Source organism: Gobio gobio (genome assembly GCF_949357685.1).
Source record: "Gobio gobio genome assembly, chromosome: 18".
In the NCBI taxonomy this organism is placed as follows: domain Eukaryota; kingdom Metazoa; phylum Chordata; class Actinopteri; order Cypriniformes; family Gobionidae; genus Gobio; species Gobio gobio.
In genome coordinates, this window is record NC_137111.1 from 41,901,972 (window position 1) to 41,911,089 (window position 9,118).

At 40.3% G+C, this 9,118-nt stretch overlaps 1 protein-coding gene across 1 annotated transcript in view; it reads right to left on the reverse strand.

The window, feature by feature from the left end:
* The window catches only part of ablim1a (actin binding LIM protein 1a), a 133,856-nt gene extending 131,350 nt beyond the window's left edge, over positions 1-2,506 (reverse strand). The window contains exon 1 of the transcript XR_013818413.1: positions 2,197-2,506. The gene's annotated coding sequence lies outside the window, so the exon portion shown is untranslated. The remainder of the gene's footprint in view (positions 1-2,196) is intronic.
* Positions 2,507-9,118: the final 6,612 nt, after the last annotated feature.

Sequence of the window (9,118 nt, forward strand, 5' to 3'; positions counted from 1 at the left end):
TGCTCTGGAAGAGGCTCTTTAGAACATCTCCTCAGCAGCTGCCCAAAGGCTCTGGCTGATGGTCGCTATCGGTGGCGCCGTGACCAGGTGCTTAAGGCAATTGCTGAGAGCTTAGCCTCAGCCATCAGCACCAGCAAACACCATCATGCACCAAAGAAGGCAGTCCCGTTCATCAAAGCTGGAGAGAAACCCCGGGGACGACCACAATTAACAACAGGTCTTCTCCACAAAGCCTCGGACTGGCAGTTGCAGGTTGACCTGGGTAAACAGCTAAGGTTCCCTCAGCACATTGCAACAACAAATCTCCGCCCAGACATGATAGTTACCTCTGAGGTTTCAAAACATCTGATCATGCTGGAACTTACAGTGCGTATTGAGGAAGCAAATGAGAGGAAACGTGCTAAGTACCAGGAACTGGTGGAGGGGTGCAGGGAGAGAGGCTGGAAAACCTTCTATGAGCCTGTAGAAGTCGGCTGTTGAGGCTTTGCAGGACGTTCACTGTGCAAAGTCCTCTGTCGTTTGGGCATTACAGGGGCGGCTAAGAAGAGGGCCATTCAATCCGCGAGCGAAGCCGCAGAGAAGGCCACAAGGTGGCTTTGGATTAAGAGGGCTGATCCGTGGACTGCTACTGGGACGCAAGTCGGGGCTTGATCAACCCCCGCTGGGTCGCCTGGGCGAGGGTGTATGATGTTGCGAGACCCGAAACACCCAATGATCCCAGGACACATCACTGAGGATGCGTCCCAGAGCATCCATGAGATGTTTCTTGTATAGCATATTAGAATCATTTCTGAAGGATCGTGTGACTCTAAAGACTGGAGTAATGATGCTGAAAATTCAGCTTTACCATCACAGAAATAAATCGCATTTTTAAATATATATTAAAATAAAAAAAAGTTATTTTAAATTGAAAAAACATATTGCACAATATTGCTGTTTTTACTGTATTTTGGATCAAATAAATGCAGCCTTGGTGAGCAGAAGACACTTCTTTTAAAATAATTTAAAAATCTTACAGATTTAAAACTTGAGAACGGTACAGTATATAGAGCAAACATATTTTAAAAAGAATATAGTGTATGCATATCACTCACACACACACACACACACACACACACACACACACACACACACACACACACACACACACACACACACACACACACACACACACACACACACACACACACACACACACACACACACACACACACACACACACACACACACACACGATCAGTGCAGTATTACAACTCTAAAACTGCTGTCATCCTAAAAAATTGCTGAAGTGACTTCCAGCTGTTTTTGTTTGTGGTCTCAGCAGATGCCAGAAACTGCTACATCATCTTAGACTCTACTCAACTGATACTCGAGCTCTAAAAACATCTTAAACATGCCTCAAACTCGACACAAGAACTTGGCATAGAAACCGCAAAAAGACAGAAGAGTTTAACATGCTCTTGAGAGCTGAAATCATTCATCCACTGATATCAGTTAAAGGTATAGTTCACCCAAAAATGAAAATTGTCATCACTCACCCTCAAGTTGTTACAAATATATATTTTAACAAATGAGTTGATGGTCCCCATTGACGTCCATAGTATTTTTTCCCATACTATGATCCATCAACTGTTTGGTTACCCATATTATTTAAAATATCTTATTTTGTGTTCAGCAGAAGAGGGTGAGTAAATGATGACAGAATTAGCATTTTTGGGTGAACTATGCCTTTAAGTATTTGCTGAGAAATAAAAAAAGACCACACTGGCACCACAGTGAATGAATGGGCAGGACAACATGTCCTCTTCATAAATGTTTTAGATGCCATCTACATTGATGTTTTATCGTTCAGATTTGTTTTTCCTCTCGCTCACTTCATTGAACAGACGAGTTTGCCGTTTCTTCTGTGAAGTGGAGCATACAGCAAATTAGCTTAGCACAAACTAACACATCACACTAAAAGCAGAGGTACAGTGAGAACAAATCTCTCTGCTGCAGAGCAAACCGCCCCATTTCACCTCACGGAAACTGATCCAGCTCCAGCGCACACATCAGAGACAACTCCCTTACAAAGGAAAACAATGGCACATGAACACAAACCAAGCGTAAACACAAAGAAAACAAGCCTCCTATAGAGAGAGACAAATACATAAATCACATGCAACAAGACACTTGGAGGTCTGAGACAGTGCTTACCATCAAGTCCGAAGCAGGAGGTAATTTTTTGGGCGTAGTTGCACAGTCCATCGTAAGGAGGCTGTTTTTGCTGGTGCACCGCACTCTTATCCCCCATCTCTACAGACAAGAACATACACTCTCACCCTTTCAGCCTCACACACTCACAGGACGGCCCCGGCAGGACATTCTGAGGCTGCGTCCTCATCAATAATTCACATTCGCACAGGGCCACACATGCACAGACCAGACTCGCTCGCCCTCGCGCACACACACTCACGAAAGTGCTGAGGCGGTGTGTCCTCGCTGCATGCGTTCTGCTGTCCGGACTGGGAGGAAGTGGAGGAGGAGACTCAGGTTACCGCGGTACCGGTTGCCAAGGATAGGCCGGTGATGCCGCAGTCTAACAGGTAGAAGTCTGCTGCCCTGGTGCAGAGGCAGGGCGGGGCATTTACGGGACGAGCTGCGCTACTGTCGGACACAGATGCAAGAACACACAAACAAACACACACGCTCCCAGCCAGTATGTTTTTTAAGAAATACTCTCTCCTAGTTGGCCTGCACTTCAGATGATTCAGATTTAGTAAAATTTGTACTCTTTTTTTGTGTGATAATAATTATTTTATCAAGCAAGGATGTATCAAATTGATAAAAAGCGACAATGATTTTTACAAAATATTTCTATTTCAAATAAATGCTGACTTTCAAAGAATCCTTAAACAAATGATCACAGTTTCTAAGAAAATATTAAGCAGCAATTGTTTTCAACTGATAATAATCAGAAATGTTTTTTGAGCAGCAAATCATCACATTAGAATGATTTCTGAAGGATCATGTGACACTGAAGACTGGAGTCACATTAATACATTACATTTTAAAATATATTCAAATAAGAGTTATTTTAAATTCTAATAATATTCCATTGTACAGCCTAGGTGAGCATAAGAGACTTCTTTCAAAAATATATATTTTTTTAAATCTTACAACCCCAAACTTTGAACGCTGATCTAGTTTTTGATGAAGCTGTAAAACGGATAGCAGGAATAGATTGAAGCTTAAACCACTGTTTTAAATAAGGAGGTTTTGGTTTTTTGAACATTGGTAAAAGTGGGCATCTCCAAATGTACATATTTTATATGTCACATTTAATAAATGTAAACCTTTTCTTAAAGGGATAGTTCACCCAAAAATGAAAATAATGTCATTTATTACTCACCCTCATGCCGTTCCACACCCGTAAGACCTTCGTTCATCTTCGGAACACAAATGAAGATATTTTTGTTGAAATCCGATGGCTCAGTGAGGCCTACATTGCCAGCAATGACATTTCCTCTCTCAAGATCCAATAATTTACTAAAAACATATTTAAATCAGTTCATGTGAGTACAGTGGTTCAATATTAATATTATAAAGCGACGAGAATATTTTTGGTGCACCAAAAAAAAACTAAATAACGACTTATATAGTGATGGCCGATTTCAAAACACTGCTTCATGAAGATTTGGAGCGTTATGAATCATGATTCGGATCGCGTGTCAAACCCAAGCGGCAACCTCCCTCAGTTTCTCTTGAAGCCAATATGGAAGTGACTTAAACTGCAATTCATCGACTGGCCACTAGAGACAGGCTCCAGAAGGGAGCAGAATCTCATTGAGCCCCATGTTAAAACTTTACAGCAGAATAAAACATGTTTACAGCCTGGTACAAATTGTGTTTTTGGTCTATACGGCTATACGGAATTTTTTGAACTCATTCGTTTACATTATATAAAGCATTAAAGTTCAGCATAATGAAGGGCGTGGCCACTTTGAGTGACAGGTGGATTGCCATTTAGCTCCAGCTCCGCCCACGTCCCGCCTTTTTGCCCATTTTCTGTCATCCGGGAGTGACACGCGATGACACCCTGCCAAGATGGCAACGGCCACCCTACTTTACGCTTCAAAACTGCTCATCAGAATCCTATGGGTGACGTCACAGACACTACGTCCATATTTTTTTACAGTCTATGGTCAAACTGCTGAAATCACATGACTTTGGTGCTCCGAGCCACTGAATCGACACGCTGATTCATAACGCTCCGAAGCTTCATGAAGCAGTGTTTTGAAATCGACCATAAGTCGTTATTTAGGTTTTTTTTGGCGCACCAAAAATATTCTCGTCACTTTATAATATTAATATTGAACCACTGTACTCACATGGACTGATTTAAATATGTTTTTAGTACATTCATGGATCTTGAGAGAGGAACTGCTGGCTATGCAGGCCTCACTGAGCCATCGGATTTCAACAAAAAAATATCTTAATTTGTGTTCCGAAGATTAACTAAGGTCTTATGGGTGTGGAACTAATCCTTTAAAGGGATAGTTCACCCAAAAATGAAAATTCTGTCATTAATTCTAATAAAGCCTAAATTCAGTCTGTTCATCATTTAAAGTGATCGTGTCTCTTCAGAGAATTTGGACTAAACCACTCAATTCATATGGATTCATTTTACAATCTCTTTATGAATTTTTTGGACCGTCAAAATGGTAGTTGCGTAGCTGTCAATGGAGAAACAGAAATCTGTCAGATTTCATCAAAAAGATCTACATTTGTGTTCAGAAGATGAATGAACGTCTTATGGGTTTAGAACAACATGAGGGTGAGTAATTAATGGGAGAATTTTGGGGTGAACTATCCCTTTAATTCTAAAGAGAACATGTTTTGAGGATGTTGTTTTACTAAAAATATGGACTGATTATTCAATACTGGACTTTTTGCAGTCAATCTCTTTGGCTATAAGAGCAAAAACCAAATATTTGATTATGGATTCCCATAGGAGGAGAGGCTGAAAGTATGGTAAAGTGATTGCTCGGACGTGCTGTGGTGGTAAGCCGCTTCACTCCTTCACACACTTCACCCACTTAACTTGGGAACATGGCCATCGCTCAATAACACACGGATATATTGATTTACCAATAAGAGCTTTAAAACGACAAAATGCTGAGATGTGGAAAAGGAAACCACTTGGACATTCTGCAAACCTCAGATGCACTAAAAACCGCACCATTAACATGTTATCATGTGTAATTAACGGTTATGAGTTTTCATTAAAATAAATGCTATTGTTCTGTGTAGTTATGTCTCTGATCATCACACCCTAACCATAAACCAGTAGGCCTCCATCTCAGTGTGCGTGCAGAAATGAAACCCATGACTTTGGGGTTGCTTGCACAATGCGTTACCATCTGAGCAAACTGATTGATGTAACAGAAAATACACTTCTTTTAGGCCAGAACTACACAGATGTGCTAATCCTCAGGACCACATATAGTCCAATGTCAGAAAACAAAAACACTCACGTAGTCAAACTATGCATTTTGTAGCCAAGGCTATACATTCTGCTTCCACAGCAATTCACTGTTAAATATAAACGCGCTGTGAGAAATAAACACTTAAAGGAGCTGTATGTAGGACTGTGGCCAAAACTGGTACTGCAATCACTTTCAAATTACTGTTGAGCGGTGTATCCCCTCTCCCCCTCCCCCTGGCCCTGACTCGAGGCTGCCAGATCAGGAACGTAGGCTGCTACAAGGAGCTTTCAATGGCAAGTGACGAATCGTACACAGTTTTTCTTTCTGCTAATTATGTTTATGCTTCAAGAGCGATGTTTTATGAAGTAATTATGAATGGCAAACATTTACTAATGGCGATTAGCCAAATATAATCGTAAATATGAACGCTCGTGTGTGACAGTACATTCCCACATGAAAAAATACTATAGTATATTATAGTAAAATTACAGCAAAGCTAAATAACATTAGCAATGGTCATACAGGTCAACTTGCAGCATGTTTTGTCCACTATATATGCGAAGAACGAATGAGGAATAATTTTTACAGAGGTAACGTTAGGCTACTGTCTCAAATACGTTTTCACATTGCCATATAGGCGTGCTAATGTTGTTTTCCTCAGCGTCCCAGCATAATGACAGAGAAACGGGCTCTGATAATGCATTACTAATGTTAGCAATGACGACTCGCCGTTTTTATTTACCAAACAATTCCTTAACGTTACCTTTTCAATTCAATGACCTACCTCCTCCATCTGCGCTAACCTAACGTTACTTTGCACGAACATGCATAACTTTGTTCGACTGTCATGAATATTTGAAATGTCCATTTACATTAAGTACAAGTTAGCCAAACATATGAACCTTACCTGTCCAGGAGAAAATTAGCAACGTTGGCATCAGTCTTCAAATTATTCTCCGTTTTCAGCCGTCTCCATCTTTCAAAGGCATCTCTTATACAAATCCTTGTTTTATTTCGGACACTGTCACACCGTTTTTCTTATTCATAACGAGGTCGTTTAGGTTTCGTAAAGTTAGACATTGTTTATCCAAAAAGTTTATAGCTGCAGCTGTGTTAACTAGAGCAGAGCTGGCAACCCGAATGCAGAAACACTACTGACTTCGTTATTGGTAGATAGGTGGAGGGTGGCGCTTCAGGCATGACACAACATGTCAACATCAACATCAGTTGAGGGCTGCAACTTCACTTTTAAAATGACAATATCTTGGCCGGACAACTGTTGTCAGTGATATAAGTATTTGAAATTAACATGATTTCTTAATGTCTAGTGACATATCAGGGCCATTTTATGATTAATTGAAATACATTTCTTACATACAGTTCCTTTAAAGCTACACTATGTAACTTTTCTGTCCACTAGAGGTCGCCTGTTCAAAACAAAGGCGTAGTTTGATGACGCCACGTTTGAGCGCAGAATCTCGGGACATGTGGTCTTCAGCTCACAGCCGGTGGGAAACAGTCAGGATAGGACTCGGGCAGAAATCATGTTCATGGATGCGATTATTAACATTACTGTAGTGAAGCAGAGCAGGAGCGAGTGTTGTGGAGCTGAGCAAGGCCGCAGGAGCGATTGAAGAGCGGGACTGTTATTATGGCATAGTCGCTGGCGGGACTTTTATTATGACACGGTTGCCGGCGCAACTTCCTCTTTTCCAGTCATGAGTTTGAGGTAACGCAACTCTGTTTATCGTATTAGATATATCTGAGTGTGTTGAAAAGGAAGTTATGACGTTCACTTGGCGGCTGCTATGACACTTGTTCACACTGCAGTGAGAGTAAAGTGTTTCACTGAATAAAACCGGAGACCGAGGCGGGTGACGCAGATATGACGCAATCGACAGGCGACTCCCTCACACGCATAGCTCACACGTCCCGGTTCCTTGGTTAAAATAGCAATTTTCTCACGATTTACAAATAGTTGAAAACATTTGGGATATTCTAAGTACTCAACTGAACAAAATATATAACACTGGCCTGGTGGTTTCTGGATATTTTACTGCAAAAATCCTACATAGTTCACCTTTAAGTGAAAAGTGTGACAACTAGCCCCGGTCTGCTATTCAAACGTGAGCTCAACTCTGAGTCTGGCGCCATCTTTTGGTTACCTGAAGAAGTTTCGTTATTTCTCTTCCTACATATTTGTGTTAGCCTATACTTATGATATCCTGTACTATGCTATTTAGTTCCATATTGAGTTGCAGCAATCATTAGGATATTCTGTAAGAGAGTTCCTGTGAAGATGGAAATAGATTTTCATACCGCATATTCACGACGAGCCTGATAATAAGCGCTTCAATTCTGCATCATGAGCATGTAAGGCCGATGACTGGAGTTACTGTTCACATGACAGCCGCTGTAAAGTGATGAAGATGATGTGAACGTGTGTGTCCCACTCACCGCGCACAGCCATGCCGGATGGGTCCGGTCCGGTCCAGATGGGAGCTGAGTGATTCGTATCGATTCCTGTGTTCTGTGAGGAATGACCCGCACGGATCTGATCCAGCAGCAACACTAAACACTGAGCTGCAGGTGCAACCGTGCAGGATGCTCGAGTCCTGGAGGAAAGAAGCTTCATATGTCTCTTTAAGAGGCTAAACTTGATTGCAATACGTTATATAATATAATGATAGTATTTTTTGGCACTGAAAGTAATAACACGACAACAACAATAGGCTAGTCTATGGTTGGCAGAATCTTATCGTAAAATATTAGGCAACGTTATTATATATAGGCCTAATGTCAATCTTAAAGGGATAGTTCACCCAAAACTGTCATCATACTCACCCTCAAGTTGTTCCAAACCTGTAAGAATTCCTTTGTTCTGCTGAACACAAAATAAGATATTTTGAAGACTTTGTGTAACCAAGCAGAGAGAGCAACCATTGACTACCATAGTAGGGGGAAAAAATACTATGGTAGTCAATGGTTGCTCTCTCTGCTTGGTTCCCAACATTCTTCAAAATATCTTCCTTTGTGTTCAGCAGAACAAAGAAACTCTTACAGGTTTGGAACAACTTGAGGGAGAGTAAATGACAGAATTTTAATTGTTGGGTGAACTATCCCTTTAAAATATCAAGCCATGTCAGCAACTAAAAACGTAATGTTTAGGCCTAGGCCTACTGTAAGACAAGCTGATAACCACAATAATAAATGGTAAATTTGAATGGATTATAGTTGTTAAAATGGGAGCAAATATGATGTTCCCATTCAAAAAAAATTATCCCATTCATTTTTTGTTGTTGTTGTTTAATCATTTGATTAGGCTACCCCTTACGAAAATTAACCATGCTTTAATTATAGTAAAAGTGTAGTAACCACTTTTTTTTGGGCTAATTGATTACCATTTATATAACCACAGTTTTACCACAAATACCATGGTTAAACTATGGCTAGAGTAGCAAAACCATTGTTAATTTGTGGTTACCATGGTTTAACTTTAATAAACATGTTTTTTTTTTAAATCATTTGTAGTAAAACCATGGTTAATTGTTGGTTTGAAGTCAACATGGAATCAAAATCGAATAAATACATCAGAGCACATTAACGTTTCTTCATAATCTTTTTTTTATCAACATGTAATAAATTTCAAA